This window comes from Prionailurus bengalensis, chromosome X (genome assembly GCF_016509475.1).
Source record: "Prionailurus bengalensis isolate Pbe53 chromosome X, Fcat_Pben_1.1_paternal_pri, whole genome shotgun sequence".
Taxonomy (NCBI): Eukaryota; Metazoa; Chordata; class Mammalia; order Carnivora; family Felidae; genus Prionailurus; species Prionailurus bengalensis.
The window spans coordinates 124616271-124642448 of NC_057361.1; positions in this window are offsets into that span (position 1 = coordinate 124616271).

The following is a 26178-nucleotide window of genomic DNA, read 5'->3' on the forward strand; positions in this document are numbered from 1 at the left end:
GCTTTTCTGTAAAGGACTTTGGAGAGGAGATTCCTAGCTCAGGTAGGAGGGTCAGCTGAGTTCCATTTAATCAAGTATTCTAAGGTTGCTATGATTACTAAGCCACATGAGTTTATCCTGTGTCCCAGGGACTGCTCAGAAAAAGACAATTATGAGGATTCCAAGATATGGAACTGGTCACTCAAATGGCAAATGTTGTGTTCTGTGTACATTTGGCCTCAGTTCTTCTTTTTAAAATTTACATCCAAGTTAGTTAGCATATAGTGAAACAAGGATTTCAGAGGTAGATCCCTTAATGCCCCTTACCATTTAGTCCATCCCCCCTCCCACAACCCCTCCAGTAATGCTGTTTGTTCTCCATATTTAAGTCTTTTATGATGTTCCCCCTCTCTGTTTTTATATTATTTTTCCTTCCCTTCCCTTGTGTTCATCTATTCTATGTCTTAAAGTCCTCATATGAGTGAAGTCATATGATATTTGTCTTTGACTAATTTCGCTCAGCTAATACCCTCTAGTTCCCTCCACATAGTTGCAAATGGCAAGACTTCATTCTTTTTGATTGGCAAGTAATATTCCATTGTATATATATACCACATCTTTATCCATTCATCCATCGATGGACATTTGGGCTCTTGTTGATGGACTTTGGCTATTGTTGATAGTGCTGTTGTAAACATTGGGGTGCATGTGCCCATTCAAAACAGCATACCTGTATTCCTTGAATACCTACTAGTGCAATTGCTGGGTCATAGGGTGGATCTATTTTTAATTTTTTTAAAATTTTTTTTTATTTTATCTTTTTTTTTTTTATGAAATTTATTGACAAATTGGTTTCCATACAACACCCAGTGCTCATCCCAAAAGGTGCCCTCCTCAATACCCATCACCCACCCTCTCCTCCCTCCCACCCCCCATCAACCCTCAGTTTGTTCTCAGTTTTTAACAGTCTCTTATGCTTTGGCTCTCTCCCATTCTAACCTCTTTTTTTTTTCCTTCCCCTCCCCCATGGGTTCCTGTTAAGTTTCTCAGGATCCACATAAGAGTGAAACCATATGGTATCTGTCTTTGTATGGCTTATTTCACTTAGCATCACACTCTCCAGTTCCATCCACGTTGCTACAAAAGGCCATATTTCATTTTTTCTCATTGCCACGTAATATTCCATTGTGTATATAAACCACAATTTCTTTATCCATTCATCAGTTGATGGACATTTAGGCTCTTTCCATAATTTGGCTATTGTTGAGAGTGCTGCTATGAACATTGGGGTACAAGTGCCCCTATGCATCAGTGCTCCTGTATCCCTTGGATAAATTCCTAGCAGTGCTATTGCTGGGTCATAGGGTAGGTCTATTTTTAATTTTCTGAGGAACCTCCACACTGCTTTCCAGAGCGGCTGCACCAATTTGCATTCCCACCAACAGTGCAAGAGGGTTCCCGTTTCTCCACATCCTCTCCAGCATCTAGAGTCTCCTGATTTGTTCATTTTGGCCACTCTGACTGGCGTGAGGTGATACCTGAGTGTGGTTTTGATTTGTATTTCCCTGATAAGGAGTGACGCTGAACATCTTTTCATGTGCCTGTTGGCCATCCGGATGTCTTCTTTAGAGAAGTGTCTATTCATGTTTTCTGCCCATTTCTTCACTGGGTTATTTGTTTTTCGGGTGTGGAGTTTGGTGAGCTCTTTATAGATTTTGGATACTAGCCCTTTGTCCGATATGTCATTTGCAAATATCTTTTCCCATTCCGTTGGTTGCCTTTTAGTTTTGTTGGTTGTTTCCTTTGCTGTGCAGAAGCTTTTTATCTTCATAAGGTCCCAGTAATTCACTTTTGCTTTTAATTCCCTTGCCTTTGGGGATGTGTCGAGTAAGAGATTGCTACGGCTGAGGTCAGAGAGGTCTTTTCCTGCTTTCTCCTCTACGGTTTTGATGGTTTCCTGTCTCACATTTAGGTCCTTTATCCATTTTGAGTTTATTTTTGTGAATGGTGTGAGAAAGTGGTCTAGTTTCAACCTTCTGCATGTTGCTGTCCAGTTCTCCCAGCACCATTTGTTAAAGAGGCTGTCTTTTTTCCATTGGATGTTCTTTCCTGCTTTGTCAAAGATGAGTTGGCCATACGTTTGTGGGTCTAGTTCTGGGGTTTCTATTCTATTCCATTGGTCTATGTGTCTGTTTTGGTGCCAATACCATGCTGTCTTGATGATAGCTTTGAAGTAGAGGCTAAAGTCTGGGATTGTGATGCCTCCTGCTTTGGTCTTCTTCTTCAAAATTCCTTTGGCTATTCGGGGCCTTTTGTGGTTCCATATGAATTTTAGGATTGCTTGTTCTAGTTTCGAGAAGAATGCTGGTGCAATTTTGATTGGGATTGCATTGAATGTGTAGATAGCTTTGGGTAGTATTGACATTTTGACAATATTTATTTTTCCAATCCATGAGCAGGGAATGTCTTTCCATTTCTTTAAATCTTCTTCAATTTCCTTCAGAAGCTTTCTATAGTTTTCAGCATACAGATCCTTTACATCTTTGGTTAGATTTATTCCTAGGTATTTTATGCTTCTTGGTGCAATTGTGAATGGGATCAGTTTCTTTATTTGTCTTTCTGTTGCTTCATTGTTAGTATATAAGAATGCAACTGATTTCTGTACATTGATTTTGTATCCTGCAACTTTGCTGAATTCATGTATCAGTTCTAGCAGACTTTTGGTGGAGTCTATCGGATTTTCCATGTATAATATCATGTCATCTGCAAAAAGCGAAAGCTTGACTTCATCTTTGCCAATTTTGATGCCTTTGATTTCCTTTTGTTGTCTGATTGCTGATGCTAGAACTTCCAGCACTATGTTAAACAGCAGCGGTGAGAGTGGGCATCCTTGTCGTGTTCCTGATCTCAGGGAAAAAGCTCTCAGTTTTTCCCCGTTGAGGATGATGTTAGCTGTGGGCTTTTCATAAATGGCTTTTATGATCTTTAAGTATGTTCCTTCTATCCCGACTTTCTCAAGGGTTTTTATTAAGAAAGGGTGCTGGATTTTGTCGAAGGCCTTTTCTGCATCGATTGACAGGATCATATGGTTCTTCTCTTTTTTTTTGTTAATGTGATGTATCACGTTGATTGATTTGCGAATGTTGAACCAGCCCTGCATCCCAGGAATGAATCCCACTTGATCATGGTGAATAATTCTTTTTATATGCCGTTGAATTCGATTTGCTAGTACCTTATTGAGAATTTTTGCATCCATATTCATCAGGGATATTGGCCTGTAGTTCTCTTTTTTGACTGGGTCTCTGTCTGGTTTAGGAATCAAAGTAATACTGGCTTCATAGAATGAGTCTGGAAGTTTTCCTTCCCTTTCTATTTCTTGGAATAGCTTGAGAAGGATAGGTATGATCTCTGCTTTAAACGTCTGGTAGAACTCCCCTGGGAAGCCATCTGGTCCTGGACTCTTATTTGTTGGGAGATTTTTGATAACCGATTCAATTTCTTCGCTGGTTATGGGTCTGTTCAAGCTTTCTATTTCCTCCTGATTGAGTTTTGGAAGAGTGTGGGTGTTCAGGAATTTGTCCATTTCTTCCAGGTTGTCCAATTTGTTGGCATATAAGTTTTCATAGTATTCCCTGATAATTGTTTGTATCTCTGAGGGATTGGTTGTAATAATTCCATTTTCATTCATGATTTTATCTATTTGGGTCATCTCCCTTTTCTTTTTGAGAAGCCTGGCTAGAGGTTTGTCAATTTTGTTTATTTTTTCAAAAAACCAACTCTTGGTTTTGTTGATCTGCTCTACAGTTTTTTTAGTTTCTATATTGTTTATTTCTGCTCTGATCTTTATTATTTCTCTTCTTCTGCTGGGCTTAGGCTGCCTTTGCTGTTCTGCTTCTAGTTCCTTTAGGTGTGCTGTTAGATTTTGTATTTGGGATTTTTCTTGTTTCTTGAGATAGGCCTGGATTGCAATGTATTTTCCTCTCAGGACTGCCTTTGCTGCGTCCCAAAGTGTTTGGATTGTTGTATTTTCATTTTCGTTTGTTTCCATATATTTTTTAATTTCTTCTCTAATTGTCTGGTTGACCCACTCATTCGTTAGTAGGGTGTTCTTTAACCTCCATGCTTTTGGAGGTTTTCCAGACTTTTTTCTGTGGTTGATTTCAAGCTTCATAGCATTGTGGTCTGAAAGTAAGCATGGTATAATTTCAATTCTTGTAAACTTATGAAGGGCTGTTTTGTGACCCAGTATATGATCTATCTTGGAGAATGTTCCATGTGCACTCGAGAAGAAAGTATATTTTGTTGCTTTGGGATGCAGAGTTCTAAATATATCTGTCAAGTCCATCTGATCCAATGTCTCATTCAGGGCCCTTGTTTCTTTATTGACCGTGTGTCTAGATGATCTATCCATTTCTGTAAGTGGTGTATTAAAGTCCCCTGCAATTACCACATTCTTATCAATAAGGTTGCTTATGTTTATGAGTAATTGTTTTATATATTTGGGGGCTCCGGTACTCGGTGCATAGACATTTATAATTGTTAGCTCTTCCTGATGGATAGACCCTGTAACTATTATATAATGTCCTTCTTCATCTCTTGTTACAGCCTTTAATTTAAAGTCTAGTTTGTCTGATATAAGTATGGCTACTCCAGCTTTCTTTTGGCTTCCAGTCGCATGATAAATAGTTCTCCATCCCCTCACTCTCAATCTAAAGGTGTCCTCTGGTCTAAAATGAGTCTCTTGTAGACAGCAAATAGATGGGTCTTGTTTTTTTATCCATTCTGATACCCTATGTCTTTTGGTTGGCGCATTTAATCCATTTACATTCAGTGTTATTATAGAAAGATACGGGTTTAGAGTCATTGTGATGTCTGTACGTTTTATGCTTATAGTGATGTCTCTGGGACTTTGTCTCACAGGGTCCCCCTTAGGATCTCTTGTAGGGCTGGTTTAGCGGTGACAAATTCCTTCAGTTTTTGTTTGTTTGGGAAGACCTTTATCTCTCCTTCTATTCTAAATGACAGACTTGCTGGATAAAGGATTCTTGGCTGCATATTTTTTCTGTCTAGCACCCTGAAAATCTCGTGCCAATTCTTTCTGGCCTGCCAAGTTTCAAAAGAGAGATCAGTCACGAGTCTTATAGGTCTCCCTTTATATGTGAGGGCACGTTTACCCCTTGCTGCTTTCAGAATTTTCTCTTTATCCTTGTATTTTGCCAGTTTCACTATGATATGTCGTGCAGAAGGTCGATTCAAGTTACGTCTGAAGGGAGTTCTCTGTGCCTCTTGGATTTCAATGCCTTTTTCCTTCCCCAGTTCAGGGAAGTTCTCAGCTATTATTTCTTCAAGTACCCCTTCAGCACCTTTCCCTCTCTCTTCCTCCTCTGGGATACCAATTATGCATATATTATTTCTTTTTAGTGTATCACTTAATTCTCTAATTTTCCCCTCATAGTCCTGGATTTTTTTATCTCTCTTTTTCTCAGCTTCCTCTTTTTCCATAACTTTATCTTCTAGTTCACCTATTCTCTCCTCTGCCTCTTCAAGCCGAGCTGTGGTGGTTTCCATTTTGTTATGCATTTCATTTAAAGCATTTTTCAGCTCCTCGTGACTGTTCCTTAGTCCCTTGATCTCTGTAGCAAGAGATTCTCTGCTGTCCTGTATACTGTTTTCAAGCCCAGCGATTAATTTTACGACTATTATTCTAAATTCACTTTCTGTTATGTTATTTAAGTCCTTTTTGATCAGCTCATTAGCTGTTGTTATTTCCTGGAGATTCTTCTGAGGGGAATTCTTCCGCCTTGTCATTTTGGATAATCCCTGGCGTGGTGAGGACCTGCAGGGCACTTCCCCTGTGCTGTGGTGTATAACTGGAGCTGGTGGGCGGGGCCGCAGTCAGACCTGATGTCTGCCCCCAGCCCACCGCTGGGGCCACAGTCAGACTGGTGTGTGCCTTCTCTTCCCCTCTCCTAGGGGCGGGATTCACTGTGGGGTGGTGTGGCTCGTCTGGGCTACTTGCACCCTGCCAGGCTTGTGATGCTGGGGATCTGGCGTATTAGCTGGGGTGGGTAGGCAAGGTGCTCGGGGGCAGGAGGGGCAGGCTTAGATCGCTTCTCCTTAGGTGATCCACTTCAGGAGGGGCCCTGTGGCAGCGGGAGGGAGTCAGATCCGCTGCCGGAGGTTTGGCTCCGCAGAAGCGCAGAGTTGGGTGTTTGCGCGGAGCGAGCAAGTTCCCTGGCAGGAACCAGTTCCCTTTGGGATTTCGGCTGGGGGATGGGCAGGGGACATGGCGCTGGCGAGCGCCCTTGTTCCCCACCAAACTGAGCTCTGTTGTCAGGGGGCTCAGCAGCTCTCCCTCCCTTTGTCCTCCAGCCTTCCTGCTTTCCGAGCAGAGCTGTTAACTTATGACCTCCCAGACGCTAAGACGTGCTTGTTGTGGGAACACAGTCCGTCAGGCCCCTCCGCTTTTGCAAGCCCGACTCGGGGGCTCTGCTTGGCCGGCGAGCCGCCCCTCCGCCCCGGCTCCCTCCCGCCAGTCCGTGGAGCACGCACCTCCTCGCCGCCCTTCCTACCCTCTTCCGTGGGCCTCTCGTCTGCGTTTGGCTCCGGCGACTCTGTTCTGCTAATCCTCTGGCAGTTTTCTGGGTTATTTAGGCAGGTGTAGATGGAATCTAAGTGATCAGCAGGACGTGCGGTGAGCCCAGCGTCCTCCTAAGCCGCCATCTTGCCGCAACTCCTATTTTTAATTTTTTGAGGAACCTCCATACTGTTTTCCAGAGTGGCTGCACCAGCTTGTATTCTCACCAACAATGCAAAAGAGATCTTTATTCTCCACATCCTTGCCAACATCTGTTGTTGCCTGAGCTGTCAATGCTAGCCATTCTGACAGGTGTGAAGTGATATCTCATTGTAGTTTTGATTTGTATTTCCCTCATGATGAGTGATGTTGAGCATGTTTTCATGTGTCGGTTGGTCATCTGGATGTCTTCTTTGGAGAAGTGTCTATTCATGTCTTTTGCCCATCTCTTCACTGGATTATTTAGTTTTTTGGTATTGAGTTTGATAAGTTCTTTATAGATTTTGGATAATAATCCTTTATCTGATACATCATTTGCAAATATATCTTCTCCCATTCTGTCAGCTGCCTTTTAGTTTTGCTGATTGTTTCCTTCACTATGCAGAAGCTTTTTATTTTGATGAGTTCCCAGTAGTTCATTTTTGCTTTAGTTTCCCTTGCCTCCAGAGACGTGCTGAGTAAGAAGTTGTTGCGGCCAGGATCAAAGAGGTTTTTGCCTGCTTTCTCCTTGAGGATTTTGATGGCTTCCTGTCTTACATTTAGGCCTTTCACCCCTTTTGAGTTTATTTTTGTGTATCGTGTAAGAAAGTGGTCCAGGTTCATTCTTCTGCACATCGCTGTCCAGTTTTCCCAGCACCACTTGCTGAAGACTGTCTTTATTCCATTGGATATTCTTTCCTGCTTTGTCAAAGATTAGTTGGCTATACGTTTGTGGGTCCATGTCTGGATTCTCTATTCTGTTCCATTGATTTGAGTGTCTGTTCTTGTGCCAGTACCATACTGTCTTGATGATTACAGATTTGTAATACAGCCTGAAGTCTGGGATTGTGTTGGCTCCTGCTTTGGTTTTCTTTTTCAAGATTACTTTGGCTATTCGGGGTCTTTTCTGGTTCCATACACATTTTAGGATTGTTTGTTCTAACTCCATGAAGAATGCTGGTGTTATTTTGATAGGGATTGCATTGAATATGTAGATTGCTTTGGGTAGTATTGACATTTTAACAATATTTGTTCTTCCTATCCAGGAGCATGGAATCTTTTTCAACTTTTTTGTGTGTCTTCTTCAATTTCTTTCATAAGCTTCCTATACTTTTCAGTGTACAGATTTTTCACCTCTCTGGTTAGATTTATTCCTAGGTATTTTATGGTTTTTGGTGCAATTGTAAATGGGATCGATTCCTTGATTTTTCTTTCTGTGGCTTCATTTTTGGTGTATAGGAATGCAACCGATTTCTGTGCTTTGATTTTATATTCTGCCACTTTGCTGAATTCATGGATCAGTTCTAGCAATATTTTGGTGGAATCTTTTGTGTTTTCCATATAGAATATCATGTCATCTGTGAAGGGTGAAAGTTTGACCTCCTCCTAGCTGATTTGGATGCCTTTTATTTCTTTGTGTTGTCTGATTGCAGAGGCTAAGACTTCCAATGCTATGTTGAATAACAGTGGCAAGAGTGGACATCCCTGTCTTGTCCCTGACCTTAGGGGGAAAGCTCTCAGTTTTTCCCTATTGAGGATGATATTAGCATTGGGTCTTTCATATATGGCTTTTATGATCTCGAGGTATGATCCTTCTATCCCTATGTTCTTGAGGGTTTTTATCAAGAAAGGATGTATTTTGTCAAATGCTTTCTCTGCATCTATTGAGAGGATCATATGGTTCTTGTCCTTTCTTTTACTGATGTGATGAATCACATTGTTTTGTGGATATTGAACCAGCCCTGCATCCCAGGTATAAATCTCACTTGGTCGTGTTGAATAATTTTTTAAATGTATTTTTGGATCTGGTTAACTAATATCTTGTTGAGGATTTTTGCATCCATGTTCATGAGGGAAATTGGTTTAGAATTCTCCTTTTTAGTGCGGTCTTTGTCTGGTTTTGGAATCAAGATAATGCTGGCTTCATAGAAAGAGTTTGAAGTTTTCCTTCCATTTCTATTTTTTGGAACACCTTCAAGAGAATAGGTGTTAACTCTTCCTTAAATGTTTGGTAGAATTCTCCTGGAAAGCCATCTGGCCCTGGACTCTTGTTTTTTGGAAGATTTCTGATTACTAATTTGATTTCTTTACTGGTTATGGATCTGTTCAAATTTTCTGTTTCTTCATGTTTCAGTTTTGGTACTTCATATGTTTCTAGGAATTTGTCCATTTCTTCCAGATTGCCCATTTTATTGGTATATAATTGCTGATAATATTCTCTTATTATTGTTTTCATTTCTGCTGTGTTGGTTGTGATCTCTCCCCTTTCATTATTGATTTTATTTATTTGGGTCCTTTCCTTTTTCTTTTTGATCAAACTGGCTAGTGGTTTATCAATTTTGTTAATTGTTTCAAAGAACCAGCTTCTGGTTCCATTGATCTGTTCTACAGTTTGTTTGTTTTTTGTTTTTTGTTTTTGATAGCATTTATCTCTGCTCTAATCTTTATTATTTCCTGTATTCTGCTGTTTTGGGGTTTTATTTGCTATTCTTTTTCCAGCTCTTTAAGGTGTAAGGTTAGGTTGTATATCTGAGACCTTTGTTCTTTCTTTAGGAAGGCCTGGATTGCTATATGCTTTCCTCTTATGACCACCTTTGCTGCATCCCAGAGGTTTTGGGTTGTGGTGTTATCATTTTCATTGGCTTCCATGTACTTTTTAATTTCATCTTTAACTTCCTGGTTAGCCCATTCATTCTTTAGTAGGATTTTCTTTAGTTTCCAAGTATTTGTTACCTTTCCAAATTTTTTCTTGTGGTTGATTTTGAGTTTCATAGCATCGTGGTTTGAAAATATTCACGGTATGGTCTTGATCTTTTTGTACTTGCTGAGGGCTGATTTGTGTCCCAGTGTGTGGTCTATTCTGGATAACGTCCCATGTGCACTGCAGAAGAATGTATATTCTGCTGCTTTAGGATGAAATGATCTGAATATATCTGTTAAGTCCATCTGGTCCAGTATGTCATTCAAAGCCATTGGTTCCTTGTTGATTTTCTGATTAGATGATCTGCCCATTGTTGTAAGTGGGGTGTTGAAGTCCCCTACTATTATAGTATTATTATCAATGAGTTTCTTTATGTTTGTAATGAATTGATTTATATATTTGGGTACTCTCACATTTGGCGCATAAATGTTTACAATTGTTAGGTCTTCTTGGTGGATAGACCACTTAATTATGATACGATGTCTTTCTTCATCTCTTGTTACAGTCTTTATTTTAAAGTCTAGATTGTATGATATAAGTATGGCTACTCTGGCTTTCTTTTGTTGCTCATTAGCATGATAGATTGTTGTCTATCCCCTTACCTTCAATCTGAAGGTGTCTTTAGGTCTAAGGTGGGTCTCTTGGAAACAGCAAATAGATGGATCTTATTTTCTTATCCATTCTGTTACCTTATGTCTTTTGATTGGAACATTTAATCCATTGACATTTAGAGTGAGTACTGAAAGATACGATTTTATTGCCATTATGTTACTTAAAGAGTTGGAGTTTCTGGTGGTGTTCTCTGGTCCTTTCTAGTCTTTGTTACTTTTGATATTTATTTATTTATTTATTTATTTAGTTAGTTAGTTAGTTATTGTCTTTTCTCCCTTCAGACTGTCCCTCTTAAAATTTCTTGCAGGGCTGGTTTAGTGTCACAAACTCCTTTAATTTTTGTTTGTCTGGGAAGCTTTTTATCTCTCCTTCTATTTTGAATGACAGCCTTGCTGGATAAAGAATTCTTGGCTGCATATTTTTCTGATTCAGCACATGAATATATCCTGCCACTCCTTTCTGGCCTGCCAAGTTTCTGTGAATAGGTCTGGTGTAAACCTGATGTGTCTTCCCTTGTAGGTTAAGAACTTTTTTTCTCTTGCTGCTTTCATGATTGTTTCTTTGCCTGAGTATTTTGTGAATTTGACTATGATATGCCTTGTTGATGGTCGGTTTTTGTTGAATGTCATGGAAGTCCTCTGTGCTTTCTGGATTTTGATGTCTGTGTCTTCCCCCAGGTTAGGAAAGTTTTCTGCTATGATTTGCTCACATAACTATTCTACCCCTTTTTCTTTCTCTTCATCTCCTGGGACCCCTATGATTCTGATGTTGTTCCTTTTTAATGAGTCACTGATTTCTCTAATTCTTAAGTCATGCTCTTTTGCCTTAATCTCCCTCTTTTTTTCTGCTTCATTATTCTCTATAAGTTTGTTCTCTATATTGCTGATTCTCTGCTCTGCCTCATCCATTCTTGCCTCCATGGCAGTCTTTTGAGAGTGCAGCTCACTTGTAGCATTTTTAATTTCATTCTGACTAGCTTTTACTTAGTTTATCTCCACAGAAAGGGATTCTAATCTATTTTCAACTCCATCTAGTATTCTTATTATCATGATTCTAAATTCTGGTTCAGACATCTTGCTTGTATCTGTATTAATTAAGTTCCTGACTGTTGTTTCTTCCTGAGCCAATTTGGGGTGAATTACTTTGTTTTGTCATTTTGAAGGGAGAAAAGGAATTAATGTGGTAAAAAATTAAAATAAAATTAAAATTAAAAAAATTAAATTAAAAAATTAAAAACAACAAACATACAGAAAAACCAAATAATGATGCTGGATCCTAGGTGTGTTTTGGTCTGGGTGCTGAAAGGGGCTTCATAGATTAGAGAAATAGGGGAAAGAAAAAAAAGGAAATCGTTTGAAAATTTGAAAAAATGAATAGAGTGAAATAGAATAAAGTGAAATGATGGAAGTAAAATAGAATTTGAAAAAATTTACACAAAAGTAACAAAATATTGTATAAAAAATTAAAGAAAAATATTTTTAATAAAAATTGAAAATAAAAGTAATTTTTTTCTCTTTTTGTATCCAAGAAAAAGAAAAGAAACAAAAAATGGAAAAAAGGAAGACAAAAAGAAAATTGAATAGATGGATCAGTGAAATACGATTGAAATTACTTCATTTTCGCATAGAAGTCAAACTATGAAGCGCTTTATAGTCAGTAAACTAAGCAGGTGGAGAGATTTTTGTTCCTGAAGAGAGTAGTTGGCCCAGTTGGGTGGGGCTTACTGTAAGGGCTCCATTCTCCACTTGATGGTGCTTCTTAGCTTACTGGGATGGATTGGTGTGGCGCCTGCAGGTGCCCATGCGCAGGAGCGGTGAAAATGGCGTCACCCAGCGACCCAGTCTCTAGTATCAGAACTCTGTTCTCTCTAATCAGCAATCACACCTGTCTTTTGATTTTGGCTTCCGTCCACTCCCCGCTTTTACACAGTCCATGACCAAGACCCAGGGAGCACCTCTCTCCTGTGTTTTATCTCAGATGTGGCTGTTTTTCCCAACCCCTCACTCCTGAGGGTCTGCGGCTTTGATCTGCCCCTCCCCTCAATGCTGGCCACACCCAGGAACGTTCATGGGACCATGCTGCTGCCGATGCCCAGAGATTGTGGCCTGGTGCCAGCCCGCCCCAGAAAAAGTTTGTGAGATAGTGTAGCAGCAGCGTTTCAGGGATTATGGAAAATCACAACATGCATCTGGCACCAGTCTTCACCCTTAACGACCTTCCTTGTTCCAGCACCAGCAAATATGGTTGTTTTTCTGGGTCCACTGTGGTCCCTGCCTGTGGGGGAGCCACACAGCTTCTACCAGATGTCCTCCCAGCCAGGGAACAACCTCTCCCATGTGGCCTGAAGACCCCTGGACTCACTCTGGTCCTGATAACTCACTCTTCCCATGAGTGCACCACCAAATGTCGAGCTGTGGAGTTTTAGACTCTCCTCTCCCTCTGTTTATAGAGTCTTAATGGAATTTACACCCTCTCCTTTCTCCTTTCTCCCTTTTTGTTCAGTTCCTGAGGCTGTGTCCACTTTTCCACTTTCTCTCCAGCTGCTTTTAGGGGGGTGCTTTTCCCGTACTCTTCCCTACCCCCATCTCTGTCCTCTCTCAGCATACAAAAACAGTTCCCTGCCCTCTGCAGCTTCTCTCTCCCCCAGTTCACCTCTCTGCAGCACGTACCTGCTTAATTCTGTGGTTCAGTTTGTGCAGATTGTTGTATTAATCCTCAAATCAGTTTTCTCGGTGTGCAGGATGGTTTAGTGTTAATCTGGCTGTATTTCATGGATGCAAGACAAAAAAACTGTCCATGCTGTTCTGCCATCTTGGCTGGAGGCTCATTTCTTCTTGAACATGAATGATGTGTTTAAGTTGGTGATTGTAAATTGTTTGAGGGGAGGGACCATGTCTTATTCACCTACCTTATGTAAGATACTCTAGTGGCCACTTAAAGAGTATATCAAGGTGAGCAAAGTCCAGCCTCCTCCTTAAAGTCACTATAGCCTATGAGGGAAGGTGGTTAGCACACTTGATAAAAAGTTTGTGAATAGCATGAATCAAAGTTAAAGTGTGAAAAGTGCCATGAGAGAAGCTTGCAAACCCCTTGGAGTGTAATAATGGAGGTTGATTCCAATGAGGGGGATCTGGAAAGTCATCATGAAGGAGGTGGCATACTTTGGCCTCAAGGGATGGGAAAAATTCTGACAAATTGGGGAAAAGTATTAGAGAAATAAGGAGCAGTATGAGCAGAGACCTCGGAACAGAAAACTGAGGCATAGTAATGCCAAGTTGGAACCAGGCACACTGGATTTGAATCCCAGCTTGGCCACCTAGTAGCTATAATTTTTAAAAAGTTGCTTAGCCTCTATGTGCCACATTAATTAATCTGTAAAATTTGGATATAATAGTATCTTCTTTATGAGGTTTTTTTTTTTTTTTACAAAGACTAAATAAGTTAATATACATAAAGCACCTACAACAGAGCCTGAGACTCAAGAAGTACTCCACCATGTGTCTGGCATTGTTTTTATGTCATACATACAGGAGTCAAAGCCTATATATATATATGTTTTTTTTCTCTTATCACATTCTGAGGTAATGAATGCCCTGCTTTTTAATTGTTCATAGCTTAAAGAGGTAAACAAGAAAAATTAGAGCATTTTTCCTAATTAAAAGTGTCTGAATAACATTAACTCTTTACCACTTTATTAATAAATAGTCTGTGCCCCAAAAGCTTATTTGTACATCCCATATTTGGAACTCTGAAGACATTTGTCCATGGAGATACAGTATTAAGTTATTCCTGGACTTATCCATCAGAGACTACAATGGGGCAAATACCCACCCCTAGAGCACCATTGGAAGTTCTAGAATGGAAAAAGGAGGTTCCTCTCAGGTAGTGGAAGGACAAGGAGACCTTTGCCCTCACATTGAAAGTGGAACTAACAAGTAGGCATCTCAACTCAGCCTTCCCTCCACTCCATGGGTGCTCCTCTTTTCTGTCCTGCCAAACCTATATGCTTTGAAAGAACATCAAGTCATCAAGTTATTTCCACCATAGTTAAATGGGACTCCAGCTAGGGCACAGAGGCAAAGGTGGAGTAGGAAGGCATTGAGATGATCATTTGTAAAGCAGGGACTAGATTTGGTATGATTCATCTGTCATATCCTTATCTTTTTTCCTTTGCTCTTGCAACACACACACACATACAGACATACACAAGACTGAGGGAGGGAGATAGTCTGTAGTTCACATACAGGGAATCCCCATGGAGATAAGAACCGTGCTTAACCTTGACCTCAGTGACCCAACATAGGCTGATAGGCCCAGGAGTTGACCTAACATCATTCAAGATCTGGAAAAGTTGAATTGGTGACAAACACCTGGTGCTCCAGATCTGTGATGTGTTGCCCCTACACCCACCCCCTCAGTGGGCTCAAAGGAAGGAAAGTCTTCTCCTGGAGGTGATGAAAAGTTTGACATGGCCAAGAAAGTTCTGTTGAAATGAGTTTATCATAACAAAGGTGTTGAAATTAAAAGCTAGTCTCTAGGGTTTCTTATTTCAAAATAAGCAAGTCTCTGGTTATTGTCATATATCAACACCATGTCACAGAGAGAGGGACAAAGATTGTTCTGCAAAAGCTAATACAGGCAGGCATCAAGTTCCTTTTTAGCTAAACTTATTTAAAAACTCTCAGGAGAACAAACCTAAATTGATCATGGAACAATTGATCAATGATGACTAAATGTGATTCAACATCAATTTGTTTTGCAACAGAGCTAGTTGTCTGAAAGAATGACAAATAAACCCCAAATCCATCCCCTTTGGAAATATGTGAGTGTAACTGCAACATTGATTCTTTTGACTTGCTTAACCTTTACATTGCATTCATTTTTTTTTTCCTGAAGAGAAGACTTTTGTTCTTAGAATAGGGGGAGGATGCTACGTAGTGAATAGTCAATGTATTTATGTTTAATTAATGTTCCAAATTTAACTGGTAATTTTTAAAAGAGAAATTTATATTGACTTTTAAAATGTAGACAATTGATGAAGGCAAATGAATTCTCATATCCATTAGATGAAATCACTTTTTGTTTTCCAGTTTGTTAAGATAGAATCTTAGAATTGAACAGAGACAATATTTGGGAGAGCCAACAAGACCATTTGAGTCAACAGAAGGAATGAAACATTTAAATCAAATGTTTAATCAAAGTTTTAATCAAACTTTCCCTGGTGGTTCAACAATGGAAACAATATTAGATGAATGTAAAATATGTTTTGGTAATAATATTTACATAATTTACAGTATATCTGAGAATAAGTATGTGGGATGGGGGTACTTTACTGACCTTACAGTTCCTGAACTTATGTTATGTTCTCCTCCATGGTTTGCTCTAGCTAGCACTTAGTGGTTCTCTACTGTTGACCTCAGAACATATGCCATGCTCCTGCCATAGGGTGTGGAGGTAGTGATTGAAGGATTCTCATGGTATGCTTTGCAGACTTCTTTTCCTCTGCTCTTCTTAAATGTAAATGTTTTGCAGGGTTCTTCTGCCCTGAACTCTCTTCTTTATCCAGACTGTAGATTCTACAGGGCAAGTTCAATCATTTTTGTGGCTTCAGTTACTAACTGAACTTGTATCCCCAAGTGCCAACTGGTAATCTTTATCTGAATGTCCTTCATATTCAGCATGCCTTTCCCCTAAATCCTTTTTGAATTTCTGATTCTGATTAATTACATCTTCTGCTAATCACCTAAGCCAGAAACCTGGAAGTTATCCTAGACTTCTCTTTTTCCCATAGACACATATAATCTCTCATCAACGCTTATTGATTCTATCTTCTGAGTGCCCTATCTGTTAATTTCTCTATTTCTCTACTGCTACTACCGTTAGTCCAAAGCACTCTATCTTGCCTTGACCTCTACTTTCCTCTCACTCCTTTACAAGCTATTCTCCATATTGTACTCAGAATGGTGTTGCTAAACAAAACAAAACAAAGCCCCACAATCTGATCACATCACCACCTCTTTATAAACATGTGTTTTCACACTAACTATAGAATCAAGTCCAGACTTGTCCTCTCCACGCCCCGCCACTGGGAGACTTCTTATTTCTGGAACAAATAGTCTTGGTTCTTTCAGTCCTCTGTGCTTTGGACCTTCTGACCAAATTCCCAATGTAGCCCAGTAGTAGTTAAGATAGCAGGCTTTGGAATCAGATATATCTAGGTTCAAAACCTAGTTCTGCCTTCTACTTGAACTAGCTGTGTTAAGTTACCTAATCTCTATTAATTCCACTTTTCTCATCTTTTACCTGGAGATAATAGACACCTAATGCATAGGAATAAATGAGATAGTATCTATGATGCACTTATTATCAATCTCTGCTTTCTCTAGTGAGTGCCCATCTAAGACCCAGGTCAAATATCATCTCCTCTGTGGAGGTTTACTTGGCTAATGGTGCTGTAGTCTGGTCCTTCTCTCCTTTGTGCACCCATAGGAACTTTTGTTCATACATAATTTTTGCTGCTTGCCTACTTACACTGTATTTATTTGTACCTCTGTCTTATCCCTAGCACCTGGCACAGCACCCAACATAGTGTGCAGTAAGCATTTGTTGAACACTGAATGGATCAGGAAGACTTTTGGAATGTTAGATTTGTCCTCTGGATTTGAAGGTGTAATATATCACAGGATAACCTCAGCTATGAGGAGAAAGGGACGCTGTCAGTACTCTAGTGTTCCTTCAGTATTTTTATTTATGCAATAGAGCTCTTTGCCAAGCTTTTGTTTATCTATAGCTCTGACTTTCTCTCCCTCTCTGTCCTGTGAAGGGAGAATTTCCAGTGATAATTCCACCTAAACATTTAGAGCTGTCAACGTTTGCTTACACCCCTCTGCTCTGCTAGAGACTGCATCTGGGGGAGGCAAGGCGAAAGTCATATTTACCTCAGACTGTCCTTCTTCCACTCTGTAATCATCATCTGTGTTGAAGAAAGAAAGCAAAAGAACTTTTTGTGATGATTATCCAACACATGTCCTTTGCCCTTTCTGGGCCTCAGTTTCCTTTTCTATTAAATGAATAATAGATGGATTATGAGGAAAATGCACCTAGTCAGTGGGTGCTCTTTGGAAGGAGGTAGCTCTGGATCTCATTCTGTCAGACAACTCCAGGGGCAATGAAAATAAAAGGGTGGGGAATGGAATAAAGTTGAACACTGAGATTCTCAGTTCAGCTCATAGAAGCAGAAAAATTTTTTTTAAAGAATCGGGTTTAATCAACACAATATTTCTGAAGACATCTTGGATTTAGTGATTTTATGATTGCACCTGCTCTCAAAAGTAGGTCACCCTAAACTTAAACAATACCATCTTTGAAAAAGGAATAATGTTGTATGTTCCACAGATTTATATAATTTTTTACATAAAAACTCTTAAGGATCATTTAGTCTAACACCCTAATTTTATACATATGGAAACTGAGTTACAGAGAGGTGAAGTGACTTGTCCAAAGTCTCATAGAAAGTTAGCAGTGGAGATTCTCTAGTTAGAGAACCTTGGCCTCCCCACTCCCAGTCCAGTCTTTCTCTCTCCCTCTCTCTCCTTCTCTCTCTTTCTCTTCTCTCTCTCTCTTTTCTCTCTTCTCTCTTGTCTCTCTCTTCTCTCTCTGTGTCTCTCTCTTTTATGGTACCTTGTATCACTTATTTATATCCAGATTCCAAATGTGTGACAATACCTCAGGGTAAGAGAAAGGTAAAAAGAAAGATACATCTATGTTTCTGTTTAAAGGAAAAAAAGTGCTAAAACCAAAGGTGCTCTTATGCTGTAGCTAGTAATCAATTGAATTAATACAAAAATATCACTACTACCACTACCAGGACCTCCTCTTCCCCACCCCCCACCACACTCACACCCACACCCACGCATACGCACACCTTGCTTGCCATGAAAAACTCAGCTCTGTTAGTTATCAAAACCAGCCCTGGGTCTGGAACAGCCTTTTCTGGGAATATATATACATACAGACTTTGGCAAGAGTTCAATCAGTGCAGCTCAAATACACCCACACCAAATCCTGGGCAATATCAGTGTCCTGTCAAATATGGACATTTTCTGGGAACTTGGGAATGATGGTTATGGCAAACTGTGGCCCTGAAGATTCACAGGCCAGTCTAGGTGAATTTGATTAAGCAAATGGGTATGGTAAAATAAGATTTAACATTCTATCATTTTATCATTCTTCATGAAGGTTGATTAAGTGTAAAAAATGACCTCATTAGGAAAATTGTTCCTAAAAGTTAAAATCCAGACTTAGAAGAAGAGTTATTTGTTTTGTATATTCCATGACTTTCACATACTTGTGAGCACAGTCTTCACTGCCTTATGCTTTTGAACACTCCAAAGAGACTGTTTCAAAAGGTAGGTAAAAGTGATGATGTAGGACAACGGTTGTGTAAGATGTTGATTTTTACTATGTAAGCAAGACCTCAAATGGTAGTTGTGCTGCTGAGAGTACAATGAAGTTCTTAAGCCAGACATATGGATGGCTGAGAGGCCTTGTGAACGGGACGATAAGACTAGTTCCAGAGCCCACTTACTACAGAGTGTAAGGTAGGTGCATGGTTAATGCTCCCATCCCTGTTACCTGGCTTGGCTCTATGGTTCAGGGACTGAATAGGATCCAACCTTAGAGTGAAAAGTCCTCAGTTCTATGGCTCAGTGGAGCTTGTCCAGTTGAGGACTCACAGCAACTCTCAGTAAAGATGTGGTGTGGTGGGAAATTTGACAGAGTGGAGAAGGATGAGGACATAGAAATGGAAAACCATGAAAGATTATACAATAAAATGGGAAAGGGAATTGAAATCAAGAAAAGGAGTTTGGAATTGGTAAACCTGAAAGTAGTTCTGTAGAATCAGCACCTAGACAAAGCAGAAATACTTTGTGAAATATCTTGCAGACTCCATTACTGGTTACAATCCAAAGTTGTCTAATAGGAGAAATAAGACTTGCCCCAAAAGAAGAGCACCAGAAAGATGCCTCAACTCTTTCTCTCTCAGAGGCTTTGGAGCCAATAGATGAAGTTTATACACTAGAAAGGGTGTAAGTCCTCAGTGTAAAGAGTTTATTGAAAAGAATTAAAATGATAAAAAAGCGGGGCGCCTGGGTGGCACAGTCGATTAAGCCTCCGACTTCAGCCAGGTCACGATCTCGCGGTCCGTGAGTTCCAGCCCCGCGTCGGGCTCTGGGCTGATGGCTCAGAGCCTGGAGCCTGTTTCCGATTCTGTGTCTCCCTCTCTCTCTGCCCCTCCCCGGTTCATGCTCTGTCTCTCTCTGTCCCAAAAATAAATAAACGTTGGAAAAAAAAAATTAAAAAAAATGATAAAAAAGCATTGGTGGTCTGGGGGATGGGGGTGGTGGCGGTACTGGGTGAAATGGGTGAAGGTGGTCAAAAGATACCAACTTCCAGTTACAAAAAAAGTTAAGTCCCAGGGATATAAAGTACAGCATAGTGGCTATAGTTAATAATACTGTGTTGCATATTTGAAAGTTACTAAGAAAGTAGATCTTAAAAGTTCTCATCACAAGAAAAACTTTTTTTGTACCTATGTAAGGTGACAGAACTTAACTAGACCTATTGTGGTGATCATTTCCCAATATGTAAAAATATTGAATGTTTGAATGTTTTATACCTGAAATGAATATAATGCTTTATGTCAATTTTACGTCAATTTAAAAAATGTAAAATGCAGAAGAATTGGGCTATTGGGGAAAATGATCTCAAATACTGAACTTCAGAAATGTGTAAGTGTATGAGCAGCTGAAGTGGGCAATAGGGCCAAGCATATTGCAGAGAAGAGCAGGCAGCAAAGCTGAACTGCAAATCTTCCTGTACTCAAATGGGAAAAATCAATCTTATATAATGTTTCTTATAGAAACCACAGGACAATACAAAGTCAGGGCTGAGGCAGCAGGAATGAGCTTCACTTCTTCACCTCCCCCTCCTGTCTTCATTCATGCACTCTGACTTTCATCTCTTCCATTCTCAGATTGTTCCAGCAAAGGCCACCATTATGTATTAACTCATTCATCCATTAGACAAATATTTAGGAAGGCCCTACTCAGTGCTTGGCAGGTACTTGAGGCAGGTACTTGAAATCCAAACAGGCTTAGACAAGATCTGACAAACCAGAACCCTAAGTCCAAGTTTTTCTCTATGTCTAACTTTCTAAATATGGCCTGGACTTGCCTCTTCTCTCCATCCTCCCTAGCACCTAGTCCTAGTCTCATTACCTCTCTCTGGTATTGCTTCCCACTGGTCTTCCATCTGCATACTCTTCTGCATATCAACTATCCACCAGTTATCACCAATTACATAACACCAGGCTATTCTTAGAATATGGATACGTTAAAGCTTTGATGGCTCCCCCATTTTCCTCCAGAATAAATTTCAAAGTTCTTAGCCTTCTATTCAAAGGTCTTTCGAATTTGATCTCTCCCACCCAAAGGTTCTAGTTTTACCTCCCATTGCTCTATGCTACAAACACCAAGTTTTGATTGTGCTGGCCACGCCCTTTCTCTGAATAGCATTGTCATGTTACTTTAATGCTTCTGTGTCTTTGCTCATGCTGTTGCCTGTGATTACAATGCCCTTTACGCCCTTCCTGTTTACCTCCTGTTCACCTTTCAAGGTCTTGACCAAATATCACCTTCTCTGTATAAATAATTGTTTTTCTCTCAACGGTCTAAAAATCTCTATCATATCATGTTAGTTTACTTGTTTCTGTAAAGTTCCCCCAAACCCCATCTAGGGAGAGCTAATAAATTGATTTAATTTATCTCTGCATCTCCAATGTTCAATATATAGTTTGGAGTGAATGAATGCATGCATAATTGAATGAATTGGCTGATGAGTTTAACCACCATAACACTAAGTAACTTCCTCTCAATCCTCTCTTATCTTGGGTGTTCCAGGAGAGTTTGGGGTGTGGGTATGGGTATGTGTGCTTATGTGCTGTTACTCTGTTGTTTGTTAGCCATGTTACTAAGCCTTCACCTTTGCTCTCCACTTTTTCCCAGCTCACATGGAGGTGGCTGGAAATGTGGTCTGGTGAAACTGGCCCAGAGAATCTCAGTAGTGCCCCATCGACTAGGGATAAGGCACTCTGAAGAAAACTGACCCTTAGATCTGATGCTCAAAGAGCCAGGAGCCCCACTTGTGGGTCTCAGGGTCTCAAGTTTATATCATCATTACACTGTGGAATGGTGAATTTTTATCCCCTTATGTCCTAGCTTTTTGCCAAGAGGTTTTTGTTCGTTTTCTTTCTTACAGACACCTCTTTCAGTTTTTTCTGCAGATCTCAGCCCATCACAGTGTTTTCCCCCAATGTTTTGCCTAACCTTTTGAACCTTCTATAAGATGGCTACTGCTAACAGAAAATAGAAGGTTTTATATAAAATGCATCTGGGGCTCCTGGGTGACTCAGTTGGTTAAGCATCCGACTCTTGATTTCACTTCAGGTCATGATCTCATGGTTTGTGCAATCAAGCCCTGTGTCGGGCCCTGAACTGACAGTGCAGAGCCTACTTTGGATTCTCTCTCTCCCCCTCTGCCCATCTCCTCTTCTCATGCTCTCCCTCTCTTTCAAAATAAATACATAAACATTAAAAAAATAAAATGCATCTGTAAAATACTGTTCTTCAGTTATAGCAGAACCCATTTGATTTCAGTACAGGTATTTACTCAGAAAGCTTAAATCTCAGGGGTCCTTATGTGATTTCTCTTGGTGCACATCAGACACTAGTAAGTCTTTACTTCGAGATAAAACATTTAAAAATATAATTTGGGATATTATAATTTATAATATAATTATAAAAATATAATTTCTATCATTTAGTTACATCATGTGATGAGCACTTATTATGTGCCAGACCTGTTCTATGTTCTGAGGCTACAGTGGCAGACAAGACAGATCATAGTACCTGTCTTTATGAAGCTTACAGCCAAGGGTGTGTATAATGCAGGGCAGCTATGAAGGTGGGATAAGGATGGCAATGAGGAGATGCACAAAAGCAAGTAACCAGTCAAATACATAAAACAATTGTCATTTGTTAATAGGTGTGATGAAAGAAGTGATTTAAATTTAGATCTTCCAAGGACAGCACATTATAAGTCATACAAAACTTACTTTCTGTAGGTGCCTACCAAACCATCACTGAATGGTCAGAAGAAGGAGGGAATGAAGAAAGGAATAGAAAAAGACACTTGGAATTTTAATTGTGTTTGAACCAGTTTCAGATATTCCTTGAAGGTCCTTCCCAAGGGAGACCATGTTATTTCTAGACCTCCTTTGTGTCCCAAACCTGTCTGTCTCCACCACCAGGAGAACTGGCTAGCTATAGGGCCCCTGTTGACTTGCCATCACTTCCTGTCACTGTTTAATTTATGACTTGTTATTAGATAAGTCATTCCCTACATTGGGATACTTTGTTGTCCTCCCTTGAAGAGTTACAATAAAGGACATAAGGGGGAGATAGTGTGCTTGGTGAACTGAGGATTGGATGCGGAGTTGGGGTACCCAGTTTCTAGTACTGGTATATCCATTAACTCACTCTGTGACCTAGGAGAGACCATGGTGTATCTCTAGACCTTGGCATCTCCATCAGGACAATGGTGGTGGTGGTGTAAAAACAGGAATCATCAAAACCTGGAAAATAAAGACAAGTCACTTCAAATAAACTAATCTGATGCTTGGTCTCAAAAGTATTCACAAAACCCTTGCCCATCACAAAATTGTGCAAGAATGCTTACAAATCATGCCATGTAGCACTGGCCCTAGAAAGGAGCTGCACTGTCTTCTAGGCTGATGCTAGTTTGGAAGAGTACAGCAACCTAGTAATTATGAAATACCGAAATCTAGAGGCACCTGGGTGGCTTGGTTGAGTGCTGACTTTGGTTCAGGTCGTGTTCTCACTGCTCAAAGGCTCGTGAGTTTGAGCCCCACATTGGGCTCTGTGATGACAGCTGGGAGCCTGAAACCTGCTTCAGATTCTGTGTCTTCCTCTCTCTCTGCCCCTCCCGTGATCATGCTCTGTCTCTGTCTCTGTCTCTGTCTCTCAAAAAATAAAATAAACATTAAAAAAATAAAAAAAAGAAGTACTGAAATCTAAAGTATTCAAAAAGAGAAATTACAACCAATGTCGTTCCCTGGGTAGGTAAGTAGCAAGAAGAAGAACCAGTTATTTTGTCCAATGTTTTCTTTCAGGTGTTCCTCCCCACATGAAAGTGATTTCTGGGTGTGCTCACTCTGGAAACTTAGGAGAAGATGGGTAGCTCACTCTGTTCTTAGGCTGTTTGCAGGGCCTCTTACCTGTGCAGTGGAAGAAGCATATGTTTTTCTTCTTCCTACTTCTGTATAATAAATTGCCAGACTAAAACTGAGCTATTCAATAAATATTCCTTTTTATTACTGCAACTACCAGAGACACAGGGCTTGGTTCCATAATTTATGACAATGTTTTCTCCCTCACTCTCTGCTAAGGTTTTCAAGATGTAAAAAGTTTTGGCAGGCTCTCTTGGGTCTGCTTTGGAAGCCAAATCCCATTTATTATATCTTCAGTGTCTCCCAAATTCATCATACTCTCTTCTGCAACCTCAATGGCTTTGCTCATGCTCAGGCCTTCATCATCTCATATCTAGACTATTGCAGTCAGTAGCCTCTTCTTTAAAAAAATTTTTAATGTTTATTTATTTTGGAGAGAGACAGAGACAGAGTATGAGCAGGGGACAAGCAGAGAGAAAGGGAGGCAGAATCCAGAGCAGGGTCCAGGCTCTGAGCAAGCTGTCAGCACAGATCCCGACACAGGGCTCAAACTCACAAACTGTGAGATCATGACCTGAGCTGAAGTCGGATGCTTAACCAACTGAGCCACCCAGGTACCCCTGCAGTAGCCTCTTCTTATGGGACTCTTTCTAAAGAACTCTGATCTTAGCACCTTACATGACCTCCCATTTCCTACACAATTAAGTCTAAATTCTTCTATTTTTAATTCCCAAATTTAATTTGTTTTTGTAAATTATCTCCTACTACTCGACACTCTTTTTTTTTAAAGTTTATTTCTTTATTTTGAGACAGAGTGAACAAGCAGGGGAGGGACAGAGAGAGAGAGAGAGAGAGAGAGAGAATCCCAAGCAGGCTCCTCATTGTCAGCACAGAACCCAATGCAGGGCTCGAACTCACAAACTGTGAAATAGTGACCTGAGCCAAAACCAATAGATGCTTAACCACCTGAGCCACCCAAGTGCCCCTTGACTTTCTTAACTTTTTAAAAATTGTAAAATATTTTAGGTATGGAGAAAAATAGGGAGAAATACACCGAAAATATCCATGTACCCACCCTTTCACTTTTTCAGATCCTACGATTTTAACATATTAGCTTCAGATCCTTCTTTAAGACACAAAATATTGAAGATCCAGTTGAAACACTGGGAATCCCCTCCTCACTCTAATTCTCTCTCCTTAGACTTAACCACAATCTTATTTTTTCAAATTGAAATGTGTTTGACATATAATATGCATAAATTCAAGGTGTACAACATGTTGATATGATACATTTATATATTATAATACAGTTGCCAATGTAGCCACAGTTAGTGCCTGTATGATGTCACACAATCATATTTATAATTTCCTTTTTGTGGTGGGAATAATTAAGATCTAGTTGTTTTTCACTGTTCCCATCTATGTTTTTCTCATTTTACTACAAGATGACATGTCTATAAACTATATATTATATTTTGTTGTAAGCTTTTAAAGTTTATGTAAATGGCAGTACACTCTAGCCTTTGCAAATGTTATTCTGATTTTTCATGTTGATACATGTACCCTATTTTCCATTTAGTTTTATTGTTTTATGAATATTCCTCAACATATTTATCTACTACTCTGTTTCTTCTTTCCAATATTTTGCCATAACAGAAAAGGTTGCAATGAAAATTCACATACAAAGTCTCCTTGTGAACTGTGGGAAAGTGATTTTCTAGGATATTTCTTTCCTAGACCTGGAATTACAATGTGTTTATTTTCAGCTTCACCAGCTATTGCCACACTGTTTTCCTAGATGGTACCATTTTCTGCTCTGAGAAGCTCTGTTCATGAGAATTTCTGTTCCTCCACCTCCTTGAGATACTCAGCATTACCAGACTTTTAAGTTTGCGTCCATTATACAAGTGTGAAATGGTCTTTTATTGTCATTTTACTTTGCATTTCTCTGATTACTAGTAAGGTTGAACATATTTTTATAAGCTCATTAGCCATTAAGTTTCTACTATTGGTACATGCCTGTTAACATTCATATCCCTTTAGTTATTTATCATTTTCTTATTGATATTATGAGTTATTTATTAATTCTAGACATAAATATTTATAAATTTATATGCATTATACATATTTTCTTCCTGTTTGTGGCTTTTATTTTCATTCTGTTTATGATGTCTTTTGTTGAGTAGATATTTTATCATATTTCTAACATGGTAAAAATTATTAACCTTTCCGTTTATGGTTTGTGTTTTTGCAACAGGATTGAGAATCCCTTCTTTAATTTGAGGCTGCTTATGATATTCCCTTATATTTTCTCATAGAAGTTTAAAATTTATTTTTCATATTTATGACTTAGCCCACCAGGATTTATTTTTGTACTTGGTTTGAGGTATAGATGTATACATTTATACTTGTATTTGTTTTTATGTACATAACCAATTTTCCCAGTATCATTTATTAAATAGTTATTCATTTCCTCAGTGACTGGTAGTGCTCTCTCTGTTGTATGTCAGGTTTTCATACATGTGTGGATCAATGTCTGAGCTCATTATGCTGTACCATTGTTCTATTTGTCTATCCCTGTGTAATATCACATTGTCATATGACTTAATATGCCTTGATATTTGGTAGGGAAAATCTCCCACCTTATTTTATTCTTCAACATTTTGTTGTTTATTTTTGGCCCTTTGCTCTTCTGCATGAATTTTAAAACTTAGCTCCTCATGTACCACAAAAAACTGAAAGTACATTGGATATATAGAGTAAATCTGGAAAATTATCATCTTTATGATATTAATTTTTGTA